Here is a 15,567-nt window from a genome sequence, read left to right as displayed (position 1 = left end):
TAAACAGACTGAATAACACAAGGGATAGACAGAGAAATACACTGAGGAAACCAGAGAGAGAGACAAACAGACTGAATAACACAAGGGATAGACAGAGAAATACACTGAGGAAACCAGAGAGAGAGATAAACAGACTGAATAACACAAGGGAGAGACAGAGAAATACACTGAGGAAACCAGAGAGAGAGACAAACAGACTGAATAACACAAGGGATAGACAGGGAAATACACTGAGGAAACCAGAGAGTGAGACAAACAGACTGAATAACACAAGGGATAGACAGAGAAATACACTGAGGAAACCAGAGAGAGAGACAAACAGACTGAATAACACAAGGGATAGACCGAGAAATACACTGAGGAAACGAGAGAGAGAGAGACAAACAGACTGAATAACACAAGGGAGAGACAGAGAAATACACTGCGGAAACCAGAGAGAGAGACAAACAGACTGAATAACACAAGGGATAGACAGGGAAATACACTGAGGAAACCAGAGAGAGAGAGACAAACAGACTGAATAACACAAGGGATAGACAGGGAAATACACTGAGGAAACCAGAGAGTGAGACAAACAGACTGAATAACACAAGGGATAGACAGAGAAATACACTGAGGAAACCAGAGAGAGAGACAAACAGACTGAATAACACAAGGGATAGACAGAGAAATACACTGAGGAAACCAGAGAGAGAGACAAACAGACTGAATAACACAAGGGATAGACAGAGAAATACAATGAGGAAACCAGAGAGAGAGACAAACAGACTGAATAACACAAGGGATAGACACAGAAATACACTGAGGAAACCAGAGAGAGAGACAAACAGACTGAATAACACAAGGGATAAACAGAGAAATACACTGAGGAAACCAGAGAGAGAGACAAACAGACTGAATAACACAAGGGATAGACACAGAAATACACTGAGGAAACCAGAGAGAGAGACAAACAGACTGAATAACACAAGGGAGAGACAGAGAAATACACTGAGGAAACCAGAGAGAGAGAGACAAACAGATTGAATAACACAAAGGGAGGGACAGAGAAATACACTGAGGAAACCAGAGAGAGAGACAAACAGACTGAATAACACGAGGGATAGACAGAGAAATACACTGAGGAAACCAGAGAGGGAGACAAATAGACTGAATAACACAAGGGATAGACAGAGAAATACACTGAGGAAACCGGAGAGAGAGACAAACAGACTGAATAACACAAGGGATAGACAGAGAAATACACTGAGGAAACCAGAGAGAGAGACAAACAGACTGAATAACACAAGGGAGAGACAGAGAAATACACTGAGGAAACCAGAGAGAGAGACAAACAGACTGAATAACGCAAGGGAGAGACAGAGAAATGCACTGAGGAAACCAGAGAGAGACAAACAGACTGAATAACACAAGGGAGAGACAGGGAAATACACTGAGGAAACCAGAGATGGAGACAAACAGACTGAATAACACAAGGGATAGACACAGAAATACACTGAGGATACCAGAGAGAGAGACAAACAGACTGAATAACACAAGGGATAGACAGAGAAATACACTGAGGAAACCAGAGAGTCAGTCAAACAGACTGAATAACACAAGGGATAGACACAGAAATACACTGAGGAAACCAGAGAGAGAGACAAACAGACTGAATAACACAAGGGATAGACAGAGACATACACTGAGGAAAACAGAGAGAGAGACAAACAGACTGAATAACACAAGGGAGAGACAGAGAAATACACTGAGGAAACCAGAGAGAGAGACAAACAGACTGAATAACACAAGGGATAGACAGAGAAATACACTGAGGAAACCAGAGAGAGAGATAAACAGACTGAATAACACAAGGGAGAGACAGAGAAATACACTGAGGAAACCAGAGAGAGAGAGACAAACAGATTGAATAACACAAAGGGAGGGACAGAGAAATACACTGAGGAAACCAGAGAGAGAGACAAACAGACTGAATAACACAAGGGATAGACAGAGAAATACACTGAGGAAACCAGAGAGAGAGACAAACAGACTGAATAACACAAGGGATCGACAGAGAAATACACTGAGGAAACCAGAGAGAGAGACAAACAGACTGAATAACACAAGGGAGAGACAGGGAAATACACTGAGGAAACCAGAGAGGGAGACAAACAGACTGAATAACACAAGGGAGAGACAGAGAAATACACTGAGGAAACCAGAGAGAGAGACAAACAGACTGAATAACACAAGGGAGAGACAGAGAAATACACTGAGGAAACCAGAGAGAGAGACAAACAGACTGAATAACACAAGGGAGAGACAGAGAAATACACTGAGGAAACCAGAGAGAGAGACAAACAGATTGAATAACACAAGCGAGAGACCGGGAAATACACTGAGAAAACCAGAGAGGGAGACAAACAGACTGAATAACACAAGGGAGAGACAGAGAAATACACTGAGGAAACCAGAGAGAGAGATAAACAGACTGAATAACACAAGGGAGAGACAGAGAAATACACTGAGGAAACCAGAGAGAGAGATAAACAGACTGAATAACACAAGGGAGGGACAGAGAAATACACTGAGGAAACCAGAGAGAGAGACAAACAGACTGAATAACACAAGGGAGAGACAGGGAAATACACTGAGGAAACCAGAGAGAGAGATAAACAGACTGAATAACACAAGGGAGAGACAGGGAAATACACTGAGGAAACCAGAGAGAGAGACAAACAGACTGAATAACACAAGGGAGAGACAGAGAAATACACTGAGGAAACCAGAGAGAGAGATAAACAGACTGAATAACACAAGGGGGGGCAGAGAAATACACTGAGGAAACCAGAGAGAGAGACAAACAGAGTGAATAACACAAGGGAGAGACAGGGAAATACACTGAGGAAACCAGAGAGAGAGAGACAAACAGACTGAATAACACAAGGGATAGACAGAGAAATACACTGAGGAAACCAGAGAGAGAGACAAACAGACTGAATAACACAAGGGATAGACAGAGAAATACACTGAGGAAACCAGAGAGAGAGACAAACAGACTGAATAACACAAGGGAGAGACAGGGAAATACACTGAGGAAACCAGAGAGAGAGACAAACAGACTGAATAACACAAGGGAGAGACAGAGAAATACACTGAGGAAACCAGAGAGAGAGACAAACAGACTGAATAACACAAGGGAGAGACAGGGAAATACACTGAGGAAACCAGAGAGAGAGACAAACAGACTGAATAACACAAGGGATAGACACAGAAATACACTGAGGAAACCAGAGAGAGAGACAAACAGACTGAATAACACAAGGGATAGACAGAGAAATACACTGAGGAAACCAGAGAGAGACAAACAGACTGAATAACACAAGGGAGAGACAGGGAAATACACTGAGGAAACCAGAGAGAGTCAGTCAAACAGATTGTATATCACAAGGGATAGACAGAGAAATACACTGAGGAAACCAGAGAGAGTCAGTCAAATAGATTGAATAACACGAGGTAGTGTCAGAGACTGAGCGAAAGACAGAAACTGCGAGAGAAAAAGAGGGAGAGTTAGACAGTCGGGGAAACAGAGACAGAGATAAAGAGAGAGAATTGCATGAAGGCACTTTCTGCTGTGTATTATTTTCCTTACTCTGTAATGATGTTCCCTGTTACATAAAGTTTTTCCGTGTTGGGTAAAGTTGTTCCCTGTTGCGAAAAGACATTCCCTGTTGTGGAAAAGTTTTCCATGTTGGGCAGAGAAGTTTTCTGCTTTCTAAAGATGTTGGCGGTGGTGTAATGTGTTCTCTGGTGTGTAAAGGTTTTCCCTGATGTGGAAATGTATTTAGCTCCCGATGCCTCTCAGTGCTGTGTTTTAGTGAGGTGCTTGGGTGACGGTGTTTGGTTTGGGTTCAGGCCTATTACGGACAATAGCAAATTCTGCAAATAATACTGAACAAAACCACGCTGCCTGCACGGTTTACTGCTGTTGTTAAAGGGCCGAAATTTGTTGGTGAAAATAAGAATGCAAATAGCTAAGAATGGTTTCAATCCACCGACATATGGGTTATGGGCCCAACACTCCTCCGCTGCGCCGCTCTGCTGTCGGCTGGTGCAGAACCCCGGCTGGTGTTTAGGTTCCAATGCCCCACAGTGCTGTGTGTGAGCGAGATAAATTTCAGCATCCAGGCTGTGTTGAAAGCTGCAGCATGGCCGTCAAAAAGCCCCGAGACCCGGACCCCGCAGCACTCGTGTTTGCAGGCTCACATGGCTGCACAATGTCACAAGGACACTCAGTATTACAACACGCACAATGACACAGGCACAGAATGACATGCAGAACATCAGCAACTGTCTCTCAGGCCACACAAAGGCAGGGACAGAGAAAGACAATGAGGATACCAGAGAGAGAGCGATAAGCAGACTGAATAACACAAGGGAGAGACAGAGACTGAGGGAAAGACCGAGACTGCGAGAGAAACAGAGAGGGAGATAGACAGACAGGGAAACGGAAACTGAGATGAAGAGAGAGACTTACATGATGGAGCTTTCTGCTGTGTAAAGATATTACCTGTTGTGTAAAGATATTCCCTGTTTTATAAAGTTGTTCCCTGTTGTGTAAAGATGTTCTCTGTTGTATAATGTTTTTCCCTGTGGTTGTGAGATGTTGTCTGCATTGTAAAGATGTCCGCTATTTTGTAATGTGTTTCCTGTTGTGTAAATATTCTCCGTGTTGTATAATGGTGATACCCTCTTCTGTAAAGGTATTCCCTGTTGTGGAAAGGTATTCCCTGTTGTATAAAGGTGTTCCTTGTTGAACGAATGTGTTTGCTGTTGTGTAAATGTGTTGCCTGTTGTGTAAATATGTCCTGTATTACTGTCCATCACTGTGACAATGTGCTAGGGTTTTACGCTGGCCTAGACCACCATCTGGTGGCGAAGAGGCGGTGCTGCAGGAATGGGCTGACTGAAAGATGAAGGACAAGGCTTTTGCAAGTTTGCAGCATTTGCAGGTTATGTGGTGCGAATATAATGATTTGAAAGTTGTGTTGCAGGTTTTGTGTCTATTGGAAGAGGAAAGTTGCTGCAAGTAAAGCGTAAAGTGTGATAAAAATACCTCCTGCATTGAGGCTGAAATTTACCATAATTATAAGAGAGAATAATAGGGGATATTTGCCCTGCTAATCCCAAATTCCTCACACTAATGGTATGAAAAACACATCTGACTCTCATCCTGAACAAAGAGCCCAGATCACCATCTTTTTAACAGAATGGAACTTCTCTTAACATTGTCTCAATATAACTTTCACTGTCTGCATAGGTAAGATTGAAGAAACATATTCATGTTATATTAATCGGATTGGAGCACAGGAGCAGATTGGAGGTGCTGTTCAACCGGGAAGTTTGGACGGGCGAACGGGGAAACGACGGAGAGATGGAGGCTGCGAGGGTGACAGCAATGCGGGGGGGGGGGGGTGCGTGGTCGATAGATTGCAAGAAATGGAAGGAACAAAAATGTAAAAGTGGTGCATATCTGAATAAATGAGAGGCAGCAGGTGTGGAGACGAGTGAGTGAACGAGCTGAATTCAGTTGGTTGGGTGACGGTGTTTGTAGTGTTCGGTGCGGGGTTCAGGCCAATTATGGAGCAGAGGAAATTCTGAAAGGCATATCTGCCTGTCAATAGAAACTGAAAGAACAGTTGAAGACGTGATGTAGTACTGGTTAAAACCGCCATGTCTGCACTGTCTACTGCAGTGATGAAATGTATGAGTGCTGCAGCATCCGGCAGCAGTGGCATTTGACCCCTTGCCCCCGAAGAGACTACAGTCTAAATCCAGTACCTGGGACCGCTCGGCCACGCCAATCCTGTTGGAGTCATGGACTATCAACTGGTGATTGTAGTGTGGCTTGGTCTTGTAAATAAAAATGGAAACAAAAGGACATTAGATTCGTGATCGGCAAACTCTCTTCTGCTACAACCCACTAGATCGTGGGCAGCACGGTGGCATAGTGGTTAGCACTGTTGCCTCACAGCTCCAGGGACCCGGGTTCGAATCTGGTCCTCGGGTGACTGTCTGTGTGGAGTTTGCACATTCTCCCCGTGTTTGCGTGGGTTTCCTCCGGGTGCTCCGGTTTCCTCCCACAGTCCAAAGATGTGCAGGTTAGGTTGATTGGCTATGATAAAATTGACCTTTAGTGTTAGGGGGATTAAATACGTGGGGTTACGGGGATAGGGTGGGATATGTGTTGGTGTAGGGTTTACGGGGATCGGGGGTGGGATATGTGTCGGTGCAGGCTCGATGGGCCGAAATGGCCTCTATCTGCACTGTGAGGTTTCTGTGATTTCTGTGATCAGAAGAAGCTACCTGTTCACAGGGCAACACTAATAAATAAATGTTCTTTGGAACACACCCAGTTTAAATTCAATTCATAATTTATCCCTGTTGTGTATTGCAAGCAGGAAGTTGGTGTAAGTGTGATAATAAAATCAGTGCAATCTGATTGTGGATAGCAATAGATGTTTTATTGTTGGTTAAAGCAAGAATGCAAACAGCAAAAGATGCTTTTGACCCATCGACATCTGAGTTGTGGGCCCAGCACGCTTTCGCTGCGCCACTCCACTGCCTGTTGGTGTTTGGTTCCCGGCTGGTGTTTAGGTTCCGATGCCCCACAGTGCTTTGTGTGTGCGAGACAAATTTCAGCATCCAGGCTGTGCTGAAAGCTATAGCATGGCCCTCAAACAGCCCAGAGACCGGGACCCCACAGCACCCGTGTTGGCGAGCTCACATGGCTACACAATGTCACAAGGACACTCAGTATTACACCACGCACAATCGGACAGACACAAAATGACACACAGAAAACCAGCAAGAGTCTTTCTGGCCACACAAAGGGAGGGATGGAGAAAGACACTGAAGAAACCAAAGAGAGAGAGAGAGAGGCAGACCGAATAACAGGAGGGAGAGACAGAGACTGAGGGAAAACCGAGACTGCGAGAGAAACAGAGAGGAAGATAGACAGACATCGGAAACGGAGACTGAGATGAAGAGAGAGACTTACGTGAAGGTGCTTTCTTCGGTGTAAAAATATTCCCTGTTGTATAAAGGTGTTCCCTGTTGTATGAATGTGTTCCCTGTTGTGTAAAGGTGTTGCCTGTTGTTGACAGATGTTGTCTACTTTGTAAAGCAGTTGGCTATTGCTAATGTGTTTCCTGTTATGTAAAGGTTCTCCGTTTTGGGTAATGGTATTCCCTGTTGTTTAAAGTTATTCCCTGTTGTATAAAGGTGTTCCCTGTTGTATGAATGTGTTCCCTGTTGTGTAATGATGTTCTCTGTTGTATAGCAAGCCCACGGACAACCTCACGATGCTTCACTTCTCCAGCTTCCACCCTAACCACGTTAAAGAAGCCATCCCCTATGGACAAGCCCTGCGAATACACAGGATCTGCTCAGACGAGGAGAAACGCGATGGACACCTACAGACACTGAAAGACGCCCTTGTAAGAACGGGATATGACGCTCGACTCGTCGATCGACAGTTCCGACGGGCCACAGCGAAAAATCGCATAGACCTCCTCAGAAAACAAACACGGGACACAACCAACAGAGTACCCTTCGTCTTCCAGTACTTCCCCGGAGCGGAGAAACTACGCCATGTTCTTTGCAGCCTTCAACATGTCATCGATGACGACGAAAACCTCGCTAAGGCCATCCCCACGCCTCCACTACTCGCTTTCAAACAGCCGCCTAACCTCAAACAGACCATCGTTTGCAGCAAATTACCCAGCTTCCAGGAGAACAGCGACCATGACACCACACAACCCTGCCACAGCAACCTCTGCAAGACATGCCAGATCATCAACACAGATACCATCATCACACGTGAGGACACCACCCACCAGGTACATGGTACGTACTCATGTGACTCGGCCAACGTTGTCTACCTCATACGTTGCAGGAAAGGATGCCCCGGAGCATGGTACATCGGCGAGACCATGCAGACGCTGCGACAACGGATGAACGGACACCGCGCAACAATCACCAGGCAGGAATGTTCCCTCCCAGTCAGGGAACACTTCAGCAGTCAAGGACATTCAGCCTCCGATCTTCGGGTAAGCATTCTCCAAGGTGGCCTTTGAGACACACGACAACGCAAAATCGTCGAGCAGAAACTAATAGCCAAGTTCCGCACCCATGAGGACGGCCTTAACCGAGATCTTGGGTTCATGTCACGCTACATGTAACCCCACCTGATGCAGGGTCATCCAGACTCGAGTCGACATTGGCTGTTCTCTCTACACAGATGCGGCCGGACCTGCTGTGATTTCCAGCCAAAAAAAATGTTTTTTGTCTGTTTTTTTGTTTTTCATACAGACCCCAGCATCTGCAATATTTGACCCCTTGTGACCCCACCTCATTGTTCTTTGATGTAATGTTTCCCTGATTGACTGTTTGGACACCATTCACACCTTTGACTGCTGTGATTATCTCCCTGCCGAGGTGCGATAAATGGCAGTTGGAAAGGTTACCTGTAAACATCTGACATGATTCTCTGACTATATAACCTGTGTCTTTATGCATTTCTCCACTTCACCTGAAGAAGGAGCAGCGCTCCGAAAGCTTGTGATTTCAAATAAAGCTGTTGGACTATAACCTGGTGTTGTGTGATTTCTTACATTTGTCCACCCCAGTCCAACTCCGGCATCTCCACACCTTGTATAAAGGTGTTCCCTGTTGTATGAATGTGTTCCCTGTTGTGTAAAGGTGTTGCCTGTTCCGTAAATGTTTCCCTGCTCTGTAAATGCGTTCCCTGTTGTGTAAATGTGTCCTGTGTTACTGTCCGTCTCCTCACTGTGACAATGTTCTAGGGCTTCACACTGGCCTAGACCACCATCTGGTGGTGGAGAGGCGGCGCTGCAGGAATGGGTTGAGAGAAAGGGGAAGGCCAAGGCTGCTGCAAGTTTGCAAAATTTGCAGCTTATGTTGGTGCGAATAAAGTGACTTGAAAGTTGTTTTACACGTTTCTTGTTTTTTGCAAGAAGGAAGTTGCTGTAAGTAAAGCGTACAGTGTGATTAAAAAGACCTGCCGCATTGAGCCTGAAATTTACCATAATTGTAAGTGGAGGGAACAATAGGGACTATTTGCCCTCCGAATCACAGCTTCCTCACACTAATGGTATAAAAAGCACATCTGACTCTCATCCTGAACACAGAGTGCAGATCACCACCTTTTCATACAGAACAGATCTTCTCTTAACCTTGTCTTAATGTAAGATTCACTGTCTGGATATGTTAGATTGAAGAAACATACTCGTGTTATATTAATCGGATTGGAGCACAGGAGCAAATGGGAGGGGCTGTTGAACCGGCAAGTTTGGAAGGGCGAACGGGGAAACGACGGAGAGATGGTGGCTGCGAGAGTGACAGCAATGGGGGGCGCGGTCGATAGATTGCAAGAAATGGAAGAAACAAAAATGTAAAAGTGGTGCATATCTGAATAAGTGAGAGGCAGCAGGTGTGGAGACGAGTGAGTGAACGAGCTGAATTCAGTTGGTTGGGTGGCGGTGTTTGTCGTGTTCGGTGTGGGGTTGAGCCCAATTATGGACCTGCGGAAATTCTGCAAGTCGGATCTGCTTGTCAATAACAACTGAAGGGAAAGGTGAAGATGTGACATAATTCTGAAAGAAAGCACCACGCCTGCACGGTTTACTGCTGTTGGTAAAGCAACGAAATTTATGAATGAGTGATACTCGAACCAACGAGCGCCGAAAATACTGGATTATAAATCCAGCGCATTAGACCGATAGGACACGTTACCACATCAATCCACTTCGGCTTCTGCAACTAGAAACTGGTGATTGAAATGTGTCTTGGTCTTGTAAATAAAAGTGGAAAAGAAAGGAAATTAGATTCATGGACGGCAATCTCTCTTCTGATGCAACCCACCAGATCAGAAGAAGCTACCTGTTCACAGGGCAACACTAACAAATAGATGTTTGTTGAAACACACCCATTGTAAATGTTAGTCATAATTTATTCCTGTTGTGTATTGCAAGCAGGAAGTTGGTGTAAGTGAGATTAAAAAATAAGAATGGTTCCCACCCATCGACCACTGGGTTACGGGCCCAATACTTTTCCGCTGCGCCACTCTGCTGACAGCTGGTGCTTAGTTCCCGGCTGTTATTTGGGTTCCGATGTCCAACAGTGCTGTTGTTGCAAGACAGATTTCCGCATCCAGGCTGTGTTGCAAGCTATAGCATGGCCCTCAAACAGCCCAGAGACCCTGACACCGCAACACCCTTGTTGGCAGGCTCACATGGCTACACAATGTCAGAAGGACACTCAGTATTACTCCACTGGCAATGGGACAGACACAGAATGACACACAGAAAACCAGCAATGGACTTTCAGGCCACACATGGGGCCACTGAGGAAACCAAAGAGAGACAGACAAACATGCATTGTATGAAAATGTTGTCTTTGATTCCATGAAATGAACAGTGGTGAGCATACTGCTGCTGCCTTCCTGCTTCCAATGGGAACAATCGCTTCATCGATCAGTCTTCTGCCAGGCAGCATGGATATTCTACTTCCCTTATACCAATATTCCAAGTGCAGCGTTCTTGCCATGAAAATCCAGCTGGAAAATAGGCCACAGTAGATAATCCATTCTGAAAACCCTTTTCTACACTTTCCTCAGTTTTACACATACATGGATTAGAATGGAAAGCTTAAACAATAACAATTGCCAGAGAACTTCAGCTTCCTTGTATTGCTCTGCACCCTGATCACGTGACAACAACCAACCAATCACATAGAGCGGCGTGAGAACGCCCCCATTGAATGTGTCCAATCAGGGCCTGAGGATTGAGCTACTCCGTCACAATCAGCTGCAGTACGTTGGAGGACTCAGCTGTGAGCGGATGACTTGTTGCTGTCGCTGGCGCCACGGCCGAGAAGCGAGCAGCCCCTGCAATCTCTTGTTTTCAGCCAAATGCTAGAGGTATGAATTTCTAATCACAGAATCTTTGACGTGAACTGATTTGGTTGCTGTGTTTGAATGCGGTTTAGTGCTTCGCACGGGCATTGTGCCTTTCTTTTTGAGTGCGGTTGTCAGTGTGTGATCGGTTAACGTTTTAAGACTGAAACGAAGTGCAATGTCTGATTCAAACTGCTGCCGCATATGGGGCTCTGCCAAATTGAGGCCATTCGACACTACGAACGGGATTCAAATTGCCTTTTCTCTCGTGTGTTGCTTATACGGCCGCGTAGTACGAACTGAAGAGGCAACCCTGGCCGACGGTTCACCGAGCAATATGCTCCTAACCGCGTACCTTTCTGAGTCCCCTGAGAATATACAGTTTTGGGTGTGTGAGGGAGCATAAAAAGACCCTAGTGGGTTTTGGCATCACGAGACCCAGTATGTGGTTCCTATGTCGAGTCGACGTGCCCTGATACAATCTTACCACGTGCCCGCGCATTTGGGAGGGTATAATTTATATTACATTATAGCTGACACCTGCTAGTGGCCCAGCATGGCCAGAGAGATCCACGAGTATTGGCGCCTATGTCTACCTTGCCTCCAAACGGGAATCGGGGGTCACATACATTTACGTATGGGGCACGCCCGGCGGCCCAGGGGACCCTGGACGCACTTACAAATGGATTTCACAGGACCCCTACCCCCCAGCAGCGGGTATAACCATGTCTTTGTAGTCATCGACCTTTTTACCCGTTGGGTCGAGGCCTTCCCCACTAGGAGGAATACAGCCGACGCAGCTGCGAAAATCCTAGCGATGGAAGTCATTCCCCGATGGGGGTTGCATTACCAGATAGATTCCGACCAGGGAACCCACTTCACCGGCAAGGCCATGAAACAGGCTTTAGCCCTCCTGGGGGTTCGAGAACATTTCCACATCCCTTACCATCCGCAATCCTCAGGAATGGTGGAAGGGATGAACCGTACTTTAAAACAGTCTGTGACTAAGGCCATTTTACAGACCAGAAAGTGCTGGCATGCAGTCCTCCCCGCCATTCTTTGGGGCACACGTGCCACGCCAGCCAAAGACACTGGCTTAAAACCGTTCGAACTAATGACTGGACGAGCTATGGTGTTACCACAAGACGCAACCCCTCAGGGTACGGGGGACACTTCCCATTTCCAGACAACACTCCTGACCTACCTACGCCTGATCAGTGAGGCCAATCAGGCCAAACACTTTCGGGTTCAACACTTACAAGAGGCACATGATGTCAAAAGACAAAGGGGAATTTGGGAAGCGCCCCTTTGTGTAGGACAGTGGGTGAGGGTTCAGCGACCGGTTCGCGTTACCTTTGAGCCACGGTGGGATGGGCCCTTCCAGCTCCTCCTAAGTACAGGAACCACCGTTTGCCAACAGGAAAAATTAGATGTAAGATGGAGACACTGGAGCCAGACCAATTCAGTGATGGAGCCTGGGGGAGAGATTTCTCCATCGCTCGGGGACCCTATGATTAAAAGGAAATAATAACGAATATTGACCTCTCTTTTCTCCCCTATATTTGATCAGGACCGGATTTAGAACGACTAAGTCGATTCTTCGGGTCGCTATTCTACCTGTCTCTTTCTTACAGATGTGTGGGCCCGACCTCTTTGCTGCGACCACTTCCGGGGATGTCGACCTTTCGATGGCCCAGTTTTTCGACTTAACCAGAGATCCTGCGAACTCTCACTACTATACGACTCTAACCTTCCTCGGAACTCATCCCTTGACTCTAGAGTTCCGATTATCTCCCTTTTGTGGTAGGACTACCGGACCCCTCGTTCCAGATCCCAACAAAACTCAGAATCTTTTATTTACCCTACCCCATGCAGAGGAGATAGACCGGTTCCGAGACACAGCTTCTCTTTGGGAACCGCTGATGTCGGGACTGGAGAACCTTCCCTAGGGGATATCCACCCCCTTTTATAGGCCCCTCCTGCCTCCGAAGGAGGACAGTGCAACCTCTCTTCACATATTCCCGTCCGGCGGCTGCTAGCCATCACCGAATTACGATAAGTCAGGTAAGTTACACTGAGCCACTGTCACAAGGCCACCGCCTCTGCCTCAACGCCACATATGAAGTAGCCTTAACCCCGCTCCGAGTCTTGCGCACACAGCTAAGAATAGGACAGACGGAAAGGGGGCCGGAGACGGACAGAGGGTCAGAGGGAGAGAGAGAGAGAGCCTGCTGGTTAACATAAGCTAGTGCCGAGACTGCTAAACGAACTGGACTCCTTATGACTGGCGGTGGTATAGGATAACGATGGGGCGGCTTATCTTGGGAATGATAGAGTTACTGTTCGGTGAACAAACAAAACCCACCATGGCAGTGGAGTGCTGCGTCGACCGGCCGGGAGCCCCCTTTTTCTGTGAGATGACCACTGGTCCACACAAAACACACAAGGGGGTCTGTACCAGTAAATCACAGGAAGGAAGGACAGGATATGCTGCCACAATAATGCGGGGCGCTGGCACCCCTACTGTACGCCCACCCTAGAGAGATGTCAAACTTTCGGGATTTCAGAACAATACGAGGAGCCCGGGCTACCACCTGTGATTGACTGCTACTGGGGAGCCCCACACACACACCCGCCCCCAGTGTTTTCCATGACACCATCCTCCCCGGAGTGCGAGCCACTGACCTGCACCCCCACACCCATGACAGAGGGGCCTGCTAGTGTGCTGGTGTTCACCCGTACTGGGGATATATTGTATGATAAGGTGCGTCATGAATTAGTGTCAGTGGTGCTGAACCTGGCCAACACCGCCCTGCCTGCTTGGTGTTCGCCACAAACTCAACAGTTACACCAATGCTTTCTAACACAGGTATTGAAACAATGCGTGGATCGTAGCGGAGGCAGATACAGACATAAAAGCCGGCGGGTATGGTGACGTAAGAGACATTTAGTTAATGATGCAGAGGCGGTCTTTAACACCGGCACATCGGTTGTTAACACCATTGATCTGCCTACCAAAGATCAGAAGGTCTGTGATCAGGGTTCCCACATTAAAGCCATCTTATAAAAGCAGAATAAGAATGAGGGCCAAGCGTTAAAGGAGGACCAGATATTAATTGTATACCTCCAGGATATAGCTACTGTATTAGAAACACACGCGCAGATTATAAATAACATAATTAAAGAGGAATATAGTGCCTCACAGCAGGCAGCAGCAATCGACGTTTGCAGCACATTTGGGAATTGGATAGTGGAGCAAACCTGAGGAAACTTGGAACAGATACAGGCAGGGGAGGTACCCCTTTGGATTACCAACCAACAGTTAAATGCAACCCTGACCCACGGACATGCTGGGGCGGGTACGCCCAAACTTCACTTAAGTAGCCTCAATATGACAGTTTGTGAATTCCGAGCCATGGTACCAGTATACCCCACGAAGGTCGAATGCAAACCAGACGCGGGGGTCTCCTGGATTTAGATTTGGTCGTCCCTGTGATGACACCGGAGACACAAGGGCGGGAGGTATATCAGGTACAAAATATTGGTATACTAAATATGGCATACATACATCTTACCACAATATGTTAACTTACGCAGTGATGGTGAAAGAAAACCGGATGGGTATCAAGCTGGAAGGATGTGCCACCAGACATGCCATCATCATGTGCCCGCATGCAATCAGCCAAAGCCCGCAAGCCCAATGTGGTTTCAATAACACAGGCATGGAGATTAACTGCACCATGGAGGCACTGGACGCAGCCTCAAAGCCCACCCAGGTGGCATACGCTGGTAAAGGCAAATACTGTGTAACCACCAACTTGGAGACGTTTGAGTATGCAAATCTAACTTGCAACATCCCCAGTCCAGAGTTTTGCTTCACACCAGCAGTTCTGGTACGGACTGGATACGAGGAGTTGGTGGACATATTGCAGTTTAATATTACCTCTCTTCACGTGTCTGAAGACATCAAGTGTTGATTGTGGAACTACATCAGCACCTTTCAGTATCCTATACCCCGACTGCCCGAACACCTGAGAAAGTTACGGAAGGAGATACGGCTCTCCCAAAAGGTGTACTACACTCTGCAACAACGGAAAACGGATTTGAAGAAAGACATCGACGCGATGAAGGTGACCACATGGGTGGATGACATTTGGGACTAAATATAGAGATCCATTCATGGATCCGACTGATTTCACATGTATTAGTCGTGGTGCAGTTAGTAATTGCCCTGACCTTGTTCTGTATGACGTGCAGGAAATGTCAAGGGACTCGGGTGAAACAAATGGGAAAACAAGTTGTTAAAACTGCTAATGCTTGTATTGCTCTTACTCCAAGCGTTTCAGATGATGACTTTAACAACTTGTTGGAAAAATCAAGTGTATGAATAATGAAGCAATCGTAGAATGAATCAGGTAATGCCTAAATATTAACTTCACTCATCTGACACATGTCTGGTGCCTCGATGGGTGTCCACCCCAACAGGATTCATACCAGACCATATGCAGCAAATGTGCGGCCTACCTGGAATAGCCAAAGGCCTGGGGCCAGGAGATGGGGGGAAGTGTAGAACAATTTTGTGGGGGGGGGCTGCGGTTTACAGGGAA

General features: G+C 46.6%; 1 pseudogene; it reads left to right on the top strand.

Annotated features, from left to right (window-relative positions):
• LOC147084779 (uncharacterized) overlaps nucleotides 1-15,347 on the top strand; it is a 52,636-nt pseudogene extending 37,289 nt beyond the window's left edge.
• Nucleotides 15,348-15,567: the final 220 nt, after the last annotated feature.

The sequence above is a fragment of the Somniosus microcephalus genome, unplaced genomic scaffold (genome assembly GCF_052327205.1).
Source record: "Somniosus microcephalus isolate GS21.2 unplaced genomic scaffold, FLI_Smic_1.0 unresolved_chr9, whole genome shotgun sequence".
NCBI lineage: Eukaryota > Metazoa > Chordata > Chondrichthyes > Squaliformes > Somniosidae > Somniosus > Somniosus microcephalus.
The sequence above is the reverse complement of the archived record's forward strand: the minus strand, read 5'-3'. Positions and strand labels throughout refer to the sequence as shown.